Source organism: Balaenoptera acutorostrata, chromosome 3, assembly GCF_949987535.1.
Source record: "Balaenoptera acutorostrata chromosome 3, mBalAcu1.1, whole genome shotgun sequence".
In the NCBI taxonomy this organism is placed as follows: domain Eukaryota; kingdom Metazoa; phylum Chordata; class Mammalia; order Artiodactyla; family Balaenopteridae; genus Balaenoptera; species Balaenoptera acutorostrata.
The window spans coordinates 86197324-86212511 of NC_080066.1; the positions used below are offsets into that span (position 1 = coordinate 86197324).

The following is a 15188-nucleotide window of genomic DNA, read 5'->3' on the forward strand; positions in this document are numbered from 1 at the left end:
CATCCCAGCTTACCCTTCCCCCTCCTCATGTCCTCAAGTCCATCCTCTATGTCTGTGTCTTTATTCCTGTCCTCCCCCTAGGTTCTTCAGAACCATTTTTTCTTTTTTTTTTTAAGATTCCATATATATGTGTTAGCATACGGTATTTGTTTTTCTCTTTCTGACTTACTGCACTCTGTATGACAGACTCTAGGTCCATCCACTTCACTACAAATAACTCAATTTCATTTCTTTTTATGGCTCAGTAATACTCCATTGTATATATGTGCCACACCTTCTTCATCCATTCATCTGTCGACAGACACTTTGGTTGCTTCCATGCCCTGGCTATTGTAAACAGAGCTGCAATGAACATTGTGGTACATGACTCTTTTTGAATTATTCTTTTCTCAGGGTATATGTCCAGAAGTGGGATTACTGCGTCATATGGTAATTCTATTTTTAGTTTTTTAAGGAACCTCCATACTGTTCTCCATAGTGGCTGTATCAATTTACATGCCCACCAACAGTGCAAGAGTGTTCCCTTTTCTCCACACCCTCTCCAGCATTTATTGTTTCTAGATTTTTTGATGATGGCCATTCTGACCGGTGTGAGGTGATACCGCATTGTAGTTTTGATTTGCATTTCTCTAATGATTAATGATGTTGAGCATTCTTTCATGTGTTTGTTGGCAATCTGTATATCTTCTTTGGAGAAATATCTATTTAGGTCTTCTGCCCATTTTTGGAGTGGGTTGTTTGTTTTTTTGTTATTGAGCTGCATGAGCTGCTTGTAAATTTTGGAGATTAATTCTTTGTCAGTTGCTTCATTGGCAAATATTTTCTCCCATTTTGAGGGTTGTCTTTTGGTCTTGTTTATGGTTTCCTTTGCTGTGCAAAAGCTTTTAAGTTTCATTAGGTCCCATTTGTTTATTTTTGTTTTTATTTCCATTTCTCTAGGAGGTGGGTCAAAAAGGATCTTGCTGTGATGTATGTCATAGAGTGTTCTTCCTATGTTTTCCTCTAAGAGTTTGATAGTGTCTGGCCTTACATTTAGGTCTTTAATCCATTTTGAGTTTATTTTTGTGTATGGTGTTAGGGAGTATTCTAATTTCATACTTTTACATGTACCTGTCCAGTTTTCCCAGCACCACTTATTGAAGAGGCTGTCTTTTCTCCACTGTATATGCTTGCCTCCTTTATCAAAGATAAGGTGACCATGTGTGCGTGGGTTTATCTCTGGGCTTTCTATCCTGTTCCATTGATCTATGTTTCTGTTTTTGTGCCAGTACCATACTGTCTTGATTACTGTAGCTTTGTAGTATAGTCTGAAGTCAGGGAGCCTGATTCCTCCAGCTCCATTTTTCGTTCTCAAGATTGCTTTGGCTATTCGGGGTCTTTTGTGTTTCCATACAAATTGTGAAATTTTTTGTTCTACTTCTGTGAAAAATGCCAGTGGTAGTCTGATAGGGATTGCATTGAATCTGTAGATTGCTTTGGGTAGTAGTCATTTTCACAGTGTTGATTCTTCCAATCCAAGAACATGGTATATCTCTCCAACTATTTGTATCATCTTTAAGTTCTTTCATCAGTGTCTTATAATTTTCTGCATACAGGTCTTTTGTCTCCTTAGATAGGTTTATTCCTAGATATTTTATTCTTTTTGTTGCAATGGTAAATGCGAGTGTTTTCTTAATTTCACTTTCAGATTTTTCATCATTAGTATATAGGAATGCAAGGGATTTCTGTGCATTAATTTTGTATCCTGCTACTTTACCAAATTCATGGATTAGCTCTAGTAGTTTTCTGGTAGCATCTTTAGGATTCTCTATGTATAGTATCATGTCATCTGCAAACAGTGACAGTTTTACTTCTTCTCTTCCAATTTGGATTCCTTTTATTTCTTTTTCTTCTCTGATTGCTGTGGCTAAAACTTCCAAAACTATGTTGAATAATAGTGGTGAGAGTGGGCAACCTTGTCTTGTTCCTGATCTTAGCGGAAATGGTTTCAGTTTTTCACCACTGAGGACGATGTTGGCTGTGGGTTTGTCATATATGGCCTTTATTATATTGAGGAAAGTTCCCTCTATGCCTACTTTCTGCAGGGCTTTTATCATAAATGGGTGTTGAATTTTGTCGAAAGCTTTCTCTGCATCTATTGAGATGATCATATGGTTTTTCTCCTTCAATTTGTTAATATGGTGTATCACGTTGATTGATTTGCATATATTGAAGAATCCTTGCATTCCTGGAATAAACCCCACTTGATCATGGTGTATGATCCTTTTAATGTGCTGTTGGATTCTGTTTGCGAGTATTTTGTTGAGGATTTTTGCATCTATGTTCATCAGTGATATTGGCCTGTAGTTTTCTTTTTTTGTGACATCTTTGTATGGTTTTGGTATCAGGGTGATGGTGGCCTCGTAGAATGAGTTGGGGAGTGTTCCTTCCTCTGCAATATTTTGGAAGAGTTTGAGAAGGATAGGTGTTAGCTCTTCTCTAATTGTTTGACAGAGTTCACCTGTGAAGCCATCTGGTCCTGGGCTTTTGTTTCTTGGAAGATTTTTAATCACAGTTTCAATTTCAGTGCTTGTGACTGGTCTGTTCATATTTTCTATTTCTTCCTGGTTCAGTCTCGGCAGGTTGTGCATTTCCAAGAATTTGTCCATTTCTTCCAGGTTGTCCATTTTATTGGCATAGAGTTGCTTGTAGTAATCTCTCATGGTCATTTGTACTTCTGCAGTGTCAGTTGTTACTTCTCCTTTTTCATTTCTAATTCTATTGATCTGGGTCTTCTCCCTTTTTTTCTTGATAAGTCTGGCTAATGGTTTATCAATTTTGTTTATCTTCTCAAAAACCAGCTTTTAGTTTTATTGATCTTTGCTATTGTTTCCTTCATTTCTTTTTCATTTATTTCTGATCTGATCTTTATGATTTCTTTCCTTCTGCTAACTTTGGGGTTTTTTTGTTCTTCTTTCTCTAATTGCTTTAGGTGCAAGGTTAGGTTGTTTATTTGAGATGTTTCCTGTTTCCTGAGGTAGGCTTGTATTGCTATAAACTTCCCTCTTACAACTGCTTTTGCTGCATCCCAAAGGTTTTGGGTCGTCATATCTCCATTGTCATTTGTTTCTAGGTATTTTTTGATTTCCCGATTTCTTCAGTGATCACTTCGTTATTAAGTAGTGTATTGTGTAGCCTCCATGTGTTTGTATTTTTTACAGATCTTTTCCTGTAATTGATATCTAGTCTCATAGCGTTGTGGTCAGAAAAGATACTTGATACGATTTCAATTTTCTTAAATTTACCAAGGCTTGATTTGTGACCCAAGATATGATCTATCCTGGAGAATGTTCCATGAGCACTTGAGAAAAATGGGTATTCTGTTGTTTTTGGGTGGACTGTCCTATAAATATCAATTAAGTCCATCCTGTTTAATGTATCATTTAAAGCTTGTGTTTCCTTATTTATTTTCATTTTGGATGATCTGTCCATTGGTGAAAGTGGGCTGTTAAAGTCCCCTACTATGATTGTGTTACTGTCGATTTCCCCTTTTAGGGTTGTTAGTATTTGTCTTATGTATTGAGGTGCTCCTATGTTGGGTGCATAAATATTTACAATTGTTATATCTTCTTCTTGGGTTGATCCCTTGATCATTATGTAGTGTCCTTCTCTGTCTCTTGTAATAGTCTTTATTTTAGAGTCTATTTTGTCTGATATGAGAATTGCTACTCCAGCTTTCTTTTGATTTCCATTTGCATGAAATATCTTTTTTCCATCCCCTCACTTTCAGTCTGTATGTGCCCCTAGGTCTGAAGTGGGTCTCTTGTAGACAGCATATATATGGGTCTTGTTTCTGTATCCATTCAGCCAGTCTATGTCTTTTGGTTGGAGCATTTAATCCATTTACATTTAAGGTAGTTATCGATATGTGTGTTCCTATTACCATTTTCTTCATTGTTTTGTGTTTGTTATTGTAGGTCTTTTCCTTCTCTTGTGTTTCCTGCCTAGAGAAGTTCCTTTGGCATTTGTTGTAAAGCTGGTTTGGTGGCGCTGAATTCTCTTAGCTTTTGCTTGTCTGTAAAGGTTTTAATTTCTCTGTCGAATCTGAACGAGACCCTTGCTGGGTAGAGTAATCTTGGTTGTAAGTTTTTCCCTTTCATCACTTTAATATGTCCTGCCACTCCCTTCCGGCTTGCAGAGTTTCTGCTGAAAGACCAGCTGTCAACCTTATGGGGATTCCATTGTATCTTATTTGTTGTTTTTCCCTTGCTGCTTTTAATAGTTTTTCTTTGTATTTAATTTTTGATAGTTTGCTTAATATATGTCTTGGCATGTTTCTCCTTGGATTTATCCTGTATGGGACTCTATGTGCTTCCTGGACTTGATTAACTATTTCCTTTCCCATATTAGGGAAGTTTTCAACTATAATCTCTTCAAATATTTCTCAGTCCCTTTCTTTTTCTCTTCTTCTGGGACCCCTATAATTTGAATGTTGGTGTGTTTTACGTTGTCCCAGAGGTCTCTGAGTCTGTCCTCATTTCTTTTCATTCTTTTTTCTTTATTCTGCTCTGCGGTAGTTATTTCCACTATTTTATCTTCCAGGTCACTTACCCGTTATTCTGCCTCAGTTTTTCTGCTATTGATTCCTTCTAGGGAATTTTTAATTTCATTTATTGTGTTGTTCATCATTGCTTGTTTGCTCTTTAGTTCTTCTAGGTCCTTGTTAAAAGTTTCTTGCATTTTCTCCATTCTATTTCCAAGATTTTGGATCATCTTTACTATCATTATTCTGAATTGTTTTTCAGGTAGACTGCCTATTTCCTCTTCATTTGTTTGGTCTGGTGGGTTTTTACCTTGCTCCTTCATCTGCTGTGTGTTTCTCTTTCTTCTCATTTTGCCTAACTTACTATGTTTGGGGTCTCCTTTTCGCAGGCTGCAGGTTCATAGTTCCCATTGTTTTTGATGTCTGCCCCCAGTGGCTAAGGGTGGTTCAGTGGGTTGTGTAGGCTTCCTGGTGGAGGGGACTGGTGCCTGTGTTCTGGTGGATGAGGCTGGATCTTGTCTTTCTGGTGGGCAGGACCGTGTTTGGTGGTGTGTTTTGGGATGTGTGTGACCTTATTATGATTTTAGGCAGCCTCTCTGCTAATTGTGTTCCTGTCTTGCTAGTTGTTTGGCATAGGGTGTCCAGCACTGTAGCTTGCTGGTTGTTGAGTGGAGCTGGGTGTTAGCGTTGAGATGGAGATCTCTGGCAGAGCTTTCACGATTTGATATTACATGGAGCTGGGAGGTCTCTGGTGGACCAATGTCCTCAACTTGTCTCTCCTACCTCAGAGGCACAGGCCTGATACCCAGCTGGAGCGTCAAGACCCTATCAGCCACATGGCTCAGAAGAAAAGGGAGAAAAAGAGAAAGAAAGAAACAAATAACAATAATAAAATAAAATAAAGTTATTAAAATAAAAACTAAAAAAAAATTATTAAAAATTTTTTAAAAATTAAAAATAAAAAAAAAAGACAGAAAGAAAGAAAGAAGAGAGCAACCAAACCAAAACACAAATCCACCAATGGTAACAAGCACTAAAAACTATACTAAAAAAAACGACAGACAGAACCCTAGGACAAATGGTAAAAGCAAAGCTATACAGACAAAATCACACAAAGAAGCATACACATACATACTCACAAAAAGAGAAAAAGGAAAAATATATATATATATCTTTTGGGAAGTCTGAGGACTTCTGCCAGCGTTCAGTAGGTGTTCTGTAGGAGCTGTTCCACGTGTAGATGTATTTCTGATGTATTTGTGGGGAGGAAGGTGATCTCCATGTCTTACTCCTCCTCCATCTTGAAGTTCTCTGCAGTTCTTTTATACCTTGATCATTTCACTATACCTCTCTGACCATCCCCAGCTGTTATTAATTTTATTTTTTGAGAGACTAACAGTCTAAACTTGATGTGGTTTTCAAAAATCCATAGTTCTGAGGGGGAGGGAGAAGATGGCGGAAGAGTAAGACGCAGAGATCACCTTCCTTCCCACAGATACAGTAGAAATACATCTACACGTGGAACTGCTCCTACAGAACACCCACTGAACGCTGGCAGAAAACGTCCGACCTCCAAAAAGGCAAGAAACTCCCCCCGTACTTGGGTAGAGCAAAAGAAAAAAGAAATAACAGAGACAAAAGAATAGGGACGGCACCTGTACCAGTGGGAGGGAGCTGTGAAGGAGGAAAGGTTTCCACGCACTAGGAAGCCCCTTCGCGGGCGGAGACTGCGGGTGGCGGAGGGGGGAAGCTTTGGAGCCACGGAGGAGAGCGCAGCCACAGGGGTGCGGAGGGCAAAGCGGAGAGGTTCCCGCACAGAGGCTCAGCGCCGAGCAGCACTCACCAGCCCGAGAGGCTTGTCTGCTCCCCCGCCGGGGCGGGCGGGGCTGGGAGCCGAGGCTCGGGCTTCGGTCGGATCGCAGGGAGAGGACTGGGGCTGGCGGCGTGAACACAGCCTGAAGGGGGCTAGTGCGCCACAGCTAGCCGGGAGGGAGTCCGGGGAAAAAGTCTGCAGCTGCCGAAGAGGCAAGAGACTTTTTCTTCCCTCTGTGTTTCCTGGTGCGCGAGGAGAGGGGATTCAGAGTACCGCCTAAACGAACTTCAGAGACTGGCGCGAGCCGCAGCTATCAGCGCAGACCCCACAGCAACAGGGGCGCAGAGGAAAAAACGGAGAGATTCCCGCACAGAGGCTCGGCGCCGAGCAGCGCTCACCAGCCCGAGAGGCTTGTCTGCTCCCCCGCCGGGGCGGGCGGGGCTGGGAGCTGAGGCTCGGCTTCAGTCGGATCGCAGGGAGAGGACTGGGGCTGGCAGCGTGAACACAGCCTGAAGGGTTTAGTGCACCACAGGTAGCTGGAAGTGAGTCCGGGAAAAAGTCTGCAGCTGCCGAAGAGGCAAGAGACTTTTTCTTGCCTCTTTGTTTCGCGGCGGGCAAGGAGAGGCGATTCAGAGCGCCGTCTAAACGAACTCCAGAGAAGGGCGCGAGCCGCGGCTATCAGCGCGGATTCCACAGCAACAGGGGCGCAGAGGGAAAAACGGAGAGACTCCCGCACAGAGGCTCGGCGCCGAGCAGCGCTCACCAGCCCGAGAGGCTTGTCTGCTCCCCCGCCGGGGCGGGCGGGGCTGGGAGCTGAGGCTCGGCTTCGGTCGGAGCGCAGGGAGAGGACTGGGGCTGGCGGCGTGAACACAGCCTGAAGGGGTTGGCGCACCACAGCTAGCCGGGAGGGAGACCGGGAAAAGGTCTGCAGCTGCCGAAGAGGCAAGAGACTTTTTCTTGCCTCTTTGTTTCGCTGCGCGCAAGGAGAGGGGATTCAGAGCGCCGCCTAAACGAACTCCAGAGAAGGGCGCGAGCCGCGGCGATCAGCGCGGACCCCAGAGACGGGCGTGAGACACTGGGGCTGCTGCTGCCGCCTCCAAAAAGCCTGTGTGTGAGCACAGGTCACTCTCCACACCGCCCCTCCCGGTAGCCTGTGCAGCCTGCCACTGCCAGGGTCCCGGGATCCGGGGACAACATCCCCGGGAGAACGCACTGCGCGCCTCAGGCTGGTGCAACGTCACGCCGGCCTCTGACGCTGCAGGCTCGCCCCGCCTCCTCTGTACCCCTCCCTCCCCGCGGCCTGGGTGAGCCAGAGCCCCCGAAGCAGCTGCTCCTTTAACCCCGTCCTGTCTGGGCGGGGAACAGACGCCCTCAGGCGACCTACACGCAGAGGAGGGTCCAAATCCAAAGCTGAACCCCAGGAGCTGTGCGAACAGGGAAGAGAAGGGGAAATCTCTCCCAGCAGCCTCAGAAGCAGCGGATTAAAACTCCACAAACAACTTGATGTGCCTGCATCTGTGGAATACCTGAATAGACAACGAATCATCCTAAATTCAGGAGGTGGACTCTGGGAGCAGGAGATATTAATTTTTCCCCTTTTCCTTTTTTTTGTGAGTGTATATGTATATGCTTCTGGGTGAGATTTTGTCTGTATAGCTTTGCTTTACAATAGCTTTATTTTACTTCACTATATTATAGCCTCTTTCTTTCTTTCTTTCTTTCTATTTTTTCTCCCTTTTACTCTGAGCTGTGTGGACGAAAGGCTCTTGGTGCTCCAGCCAGGCATCAGGGCCGTGCCTCTGAGGTGGCAGAGCCAACTTCAGGACACTGGTCCACAAGAGACCTCCCAGCTCCACGTAATACCAAACGGCAAAAATCTCCCAGAGATCTCCATCTCAACATCAAGACCCAGCTTCACCCAACGACCAGCAAGCTACAGTGCTGGACACCCTATGCCAAACAACTAGCTAGACAGGAACACAACCCCATCCATTAGCAGAGAGGCTGCCTAAAATCATAATAAGGCCACAGACACACCAAAATACACCACCAGACGTGGAAGTGCCCACCAGAAAGACAAGATCTAGCCTCATCCACCAGAACTCAGGCACTAGTTCCCTCCACCAGGAAGCCTACACAACCCACTGAACCAACCTTAGCCACTGGGGACAGATACCAAAAACAACGGGAACTACGAACCTGCAGCCTGTGAAAAGGAGACCCCAAACACAGTAAGATAGGCAAAATGAGACGACAGAAAAACACACAGCAGATGAAGGAGCAGGCTCAAAACACACTGGACTTAACAAATGAAGAGGAAATAGGTAGTCTACCTGAAAAAGAATTCAGAATAATGATAGTAAGGATGATCCAAAATCTTGGAAATAGAATAGACAAAATGCAAGAAACATTTAACAAGGATGTAGAAGAACTAAAGAGGAACCAAGCAATGATGAAGAACACAATAAATGAAATTAAAAATACTCTAGATGGGATCAATAGTAGAATAACTGAGGCAGAAGAAAGGATAAGTGACCTGGAAGATAAAATGGTGGAAATAACTACTACAGAGCAGGATAAAGAAAAAAGAATGAAAAGAACTGAGGATAGTCTCAGGGACCTCTGGGACAACATTAAACGCTCCAACATTCGAATTATAGGGGTACCAGAAGAAGAAGAGAAAAAGAAAGGGACTGAGAAAATTTTTGAAGAGATTATAGTTGAAAACTTCCCTAATATGGGAAAGGAAATAGTTAATCAAGTCCTGGAAGCACAGAGAGTCCCATACAGGATAAACCCAAGGAGGAACACGCCAAGACACATATTAATCAAACTGTCAAAAATTAAATATAAGGAAAACATATTAAAGGCAGCAAGGGAAAAAAAACAAATAACACACAAGGGAATCCCCATAAGGTTAACATCTGACCTATCAGCAGAAACTCTGCAAGCCAGAAGGGAGTGGCAGGATATACTTAAAGTGATGAAGGAGAAAAACCTACAACCAAGATTACTCTACCCAGCAAGGATCTCATTCAGATTTGATGGAGAAATTAAAACCTTTACAGACAAGCAAAAGCTGAGAGAGTTCAGCACCACCAAACCAGCTTTACAACAAATGCTAAAGGAACTTCTCTAGGCAAGAAACACAAGAGAAGGAAAACACCTACAATAACAAACCCAATACATTTAAGAAAATGGGAATAGGAACATACATATCGATAATTACCTTGAATGTAAATGGATTAAATGCTCCCACCAAAAGACACAGGCTGGCTGAATGGATACAAAAACAAGACCCATATATATGCTGTCTACAAGAGACCCACTTCAGACCTAGAGACACATACAGATTGAAAGTGAGGGGATGGAAAAAGATATTCCATGCAAATGGAAATCAAAAGAAAGCTGGAGTAGCAATTCTCACATCAGACAAAATAGACTTTAAAATAAAGACTATTACAAGAGACAAAGAAGGACACTATATAATGATCAAGGGATCGATCCAAGAGGAAGGTATAACAATTGTAAATATTTATGCACCCAACATAGGAGCACCTCAATACATAAGGCAAATACTAACAGCCATAAAAGGGGAAATTGACAGCAACACAGTCATAGTAGGGGACTTTAACACCCCACTTTCACCAATGGACAGATCATCCAAAATGAAAATAAATAAGGAAACACAAGCTTTAAATGATACATTAAACAATATGGACTTAATTGATATTTATAGGACATTCCACCCAAAAACAACAGAATACACATTTTTCTCAAGTGCTCATGGAACATTCTCCAGGATAGATCATATCTTGGGTCACAAATCAAGCCTTGGTAAATTTAAGAAAATTGAAATCGTGTCAAGTATCTTTTCCGACCACAACGCTATGAGACTAGATATCAATTACAGGAAAAGATCTGTAAAAAATACAAACACATGGAGGCTACACAATACATTACTTAATAACGAAGTGATTACTGAAGAAATCAAAGGGGAAATCAAAAAATACCTAGAAACAACAACAAAAAAAATACCTAGAAACAAATGACAACGGAGACACGACGACCCAAAACCTATGGGACGCAGCAAAAGCAGTGCTAAGAGGGAAGTTTATAGCAATACAAGCCTACCTCAAGAAACAGGAAACATCTCGAATAAACAACCTAACCTTGCACCTAAAGCAATTAGAGAAAGAAGAACAAAAAAACCCCAAAGCCAGCAGAAGGAAAGAAATTATAAAGATCAGGTCAGAAATAAATGAAAAAGAAATGAAGGAAACAATAGCAAAAATCAATGAAACTAAAAGCTGGTTCTTTGAGAAGATAAACAAAATTGATAAACCATTAGCCAGACTCATCAAGAAAAAAAGGGAGAAGACCCAGATCAATAGAATTAGAAATGAAAAAGGAGAAGTAACCACTGACACTGCAGAAATACAAAAGATCATGAGAGATTACTACAAGCAACTCTATGCCAATAAAATGGACAACCTGGAAGAAATGGACAGATTCTTAGAAATGCACAAACTGCCAAGACTGAACCAGGAAGAAATAGAAAATATGAACAGACCAATCACAAGCACTGAAATTGAAACTGTGATTAAAAACCTTCCAACAAACAAAAGCCCAGGACCAGATGGCTTCACAGGTGAATTCTATCAAACATTTAGAGAAGAGCTAACACCTATCCTTCTCAAACTCTTCCAAAATATTGCAGAGGGAGGAACACTCCCCAACTCATTCTACGAGGCCACCATCACCCTGATACCAAAACCAGACAAAGATGTCACAAAGAAAGAAAACTACAGGCCAATATCACTGATGAACATAGATGCAAAAATCCTCAACAAAATACTAGCAAACAGAATCCAACAGCACATTAAAAGGATCATACACCATGATCAAGTGGGGTTTATCCCAGGAATGCAAGGATTCTTCAATATACGCAAATCAATCAGTGTGATACACCATATTAACAAATTGAAGGAGAAAAACCATATGATCATCTCAATAGATGCAGAGAAAGCTTTCGACAAAATTCAACACCCATTTATGATAAAAGCCCTGCAGAAAGTAGGCATAGAGGGAACTTTCCTCAACATAATAAAGGCCATATATGACAAACCCACAGCCAACATTGTCCTCAATGGTGAAAAACTGAAACCATTTCCACTAAGATCAGGAACAAGACAAGGTTGCCCACTCTCACCACTATTATTCAACATAGTTCTGGAAGTCCTAGCCACAGCAATCAGAGAAGACAAAGAAATAAAAGGAATCCAAATCAGAAAAGAAGAAGTAAAGCTGTCACTATTTGCAGATGACATGATACTATACATAGAGAATCCTAAAGATGCTACCAGAAAACTCCTAGAGCTAATCAATGAATTTGGTAAAGTAGCAGGATACAAAATTAATGCACAGAAATCTCTTGCATTTCTATACACTAATGACGAAAAATCTGAAAGTGAAATTAATAAAACACTCCCATTTACCATTGCAACAAAAAGAATAAAATATCTAGGAATAAACCTACCTAAGGAGACAAAAGACCTGTATGCAGAAAATTATAAGACACTGATGAAAGAAATTAAAGAGGATACAAATAGATGGAGAGATATACCATGTTCCTGGATTGGAAGAATCAACATTGTGAAAATGACTCTACTTCCCAAAGCAATCTACAGATTCAATGCAATCCCTATCAAACTACCACTGGCATTTTTCACAGAACTAGAACAAAAAATTTCACAATTTGTATGGAAACACAAAAGACCCCGAATAGCCAAAGCCATCTTGAGAACGAAAAATGGAGCTGGGGGAATCAGGCTCCCTGACTTCAGACTATATTACAAAGCTTCAGTAATCAAGACAGTTTGGTACTGGCACAAAAACAGAAATATAGATCAATGGAACAGGATAGAAAGCCCAGAGATAAACCCACACACATATGGTCAACTTATCTTTGATAAAGGAGGCAAGCATATACAGTGGAGAAAAGACAGCCTCTTCAATAAGTGGTGCTGGGAAAATTGGACAGGAACATGTAAAAGTATGAAATTAGAACACTCCCTGACACCATGCTCAAAAATAAACTCAAAATGGATTAAAGACCTAAGTGTAAGGGCAGACACTATCAAACTCTTAGAGGAAAACATAGGCAGAACACTCTATGACATACATCACAGCAAGATTCTTTTTGACCCAGCTCCCAGAGAAATGGAAATAAGAACACAAATAAACAAATGGGACCTAATGAAACTTAAAAGCTTTTGCACAGCAAAGGAAACCATAAACAAGACCAAAAGACAACCCTCAGAATGGGAGAAAATATTTGCAAATGAAGCAACTGACAAAGGATTAATCTCCAAGATTTACAAGCAGCTCATGCAGCTCAATAACAAAAAAACGAACAACCCAATCCAAAAATGGGCAGAAGATCTAAATAGACATTTCTCCAAAGAAGATATACAGATGGCCTACAGACACATGAAAGAATGCTCAACATCATTAATCATTAGAGAAATGCAAATCAAAACTACAATGAGATATCATCTCACACCGGTCAGAATGGCCATCATCAAAAAATCTAGAAACAATAAATGCTGGAGAGGGTGTGGAGGAAAGGGAACACTCTTGCACTGTTGGTGGGAATGTAAATTGATACAGCCACTATGGAGAACAGTATGGAGGTTCCTTAAAAAACTACAAATAGAACTACCATATGACCCAGCAATCCCACTACTGGGCATATACCCTGAGAAAACCATAGGTCAAAAAGAGTCATGTACCAAAATGTTCATTGCAGCTCTATTTACAATAGCCAGGACATGGAAGCAACCTAAATGTCCATCGACAGATGAATGGATAAAGAAGATGTGGCACATATATACAATGGAATATTACTCAGCCATAAAAAGAAATGAAATGGAGGTATTTGTAATGAGGTGGATGGAGTTAGAGTCTGTCATACAGAGTGAAGTAAGTCAGAAAGAGAAAAACAAATACAGTATGCTAACACATATATACGGAATCTAAGGGGAAAAAAAAAAAGGCCATGAAGAACCTAGTGGCAAGACAGGAATAAAGACACAGACCTACTAGAGAATGGACTTGAGGATATGGGGAGGGGGTGGGGTGAGATGTGACAGGGTAAGAGAGTGTCATGGACATATATACACTACCAAATGTAAAATAGATAACTAGTGGGAAGCAGCCGCACAGCACAGGGAGATCAGCTCGGTGCTTTGTGACCACCTAGAGGGGTGGGATGGGGAGGGTGGGAGGGAGGGAGATGCAAGAGGGGAGAGAAATGGGAACATATTGTATATGTATAACTGATTCACTTTGTTATAAAGCAGAAGCTAACACACTATTGTAAGGCAATTAAACTTCAATAAAGATGTTAAAAAAAAAAATCCATAGTTCTGTAGACAGGAGATTATCCTGCTACTTCCCCTTATTATCTCTGGTTTTATCTAACATTGGGGCTACAACATATTCAAATAACGTTTTAACAGAATAATCCACACTGATTCCTCAATGCTTTTCTTTGGTAGGAACTGGTAATAAAAGTTTGTTCCCCACTATCCCACCTATGTTTGCTAATTCTCATTATCTTACAATATTTTCCTGAAGTTTATTGTTATGAACTTGGCATTTTTCTACCCAAGAGAGCTAAGTACTGTATCCTTCATAGAAGTGACATTTGACTACTACTCTTCAACTGATTTATAAAAATCTCAAACAATATCAGTATCAGAACTGATTGCCAACTGAAGGATTCTAGAATTAACAACTTTTTAGGCAGAAAATACCTATTTTCCCCCACTCTTTACTTTCTGTCATAGCCACAATTATAAGATACATGATTTTATAACTTATTCTTCAAGTATATAGCATAAGCACTTGCTATGTCCTGTCTTGTAACTGATTTCCTTTTCCATGATATAAAAGACAGTTTAGGCTCATGAAATTTCAATTTTACTTTAGAGAACTTTTGAAAAATAGGTTTGGGAGGAGAGGGGAAGAGCTTAATTTGACAGTTTAACCCCATTTATAATGATGATTCCATGATCAAAAATGTACTTGGCAAATGAATATACTAGCTTGGGGGGTTTCAGGGCTATTATATTTGCATCAGCCACTTAACTTATTTTAAGAAAGAAGAAAGGCAGTGCCAGAAATTAGGCTCCTTGTCCTACCCACTCTTACCTACCCTAGCCTTGAATTGCAGTAATAAGAGCAACTGATGGGGAATTCCCTGGTGGTCCAATGGTTAGGGCTCTGTGCTTTCACTGCAGGGGACATGGGTTTGATCCCTGGTCGGGGAACTAAGATCCTGCATGCTACACAGCACAGCCAAAAAAAAAAAAGGAAAAAAAAAAAAAAGAGCAACTGATGGCCCCCAGATATTTGAAAATAAGGAAATATGACAACTGGACCATGTCTCCCACTCTGGAACTCCAGATTTTCACTCCATGCCTTGGATGTCATAAGGTCTCTATATGCACTATAGTCAGAGGTTGGGCAACTGTAATTCAAAACTTTATTTCCCCCCACATATTCTATCAATACATGAGGAGTTAAATGGGAAGGAAACTGATTACCTTTTGAAAGAAAATTGTATTTTCTAGGCCTTTAGGTATCATTGTGCTAAATAATGTCAAAAATCTTAAAAGAGCAAATACTTCCACGAAAAAATAACATCAAGCCTATTATTAGTGTTTATACTTTTTGGTTTCATTGTAGGATCAACCATTTAGTTGTACTCATATGCCTAGCACAGAACCTAAAAAATAATAAGTACTCTACAAAATCATTAAATAATGAATAGGAGAAAAAAAAAGA

At 40.8% G+C, this 15188-nt stretch overlaps 1 protein-coding gene across 3 annotated transcripts in view; it reads right to left on the minus strand.

Moving 5' to 3' along the window:
• AP4E1 (adaptor related protein complex 4 subunit epsilon 1) overlaps positions 1-15188 on the minus strand; it is a 97584-nt gene that overhangs the window by 40951 nt on the left and 41445 nt on the right. The gene's annotated exons all lie outside the window — the stretch shown is intronic.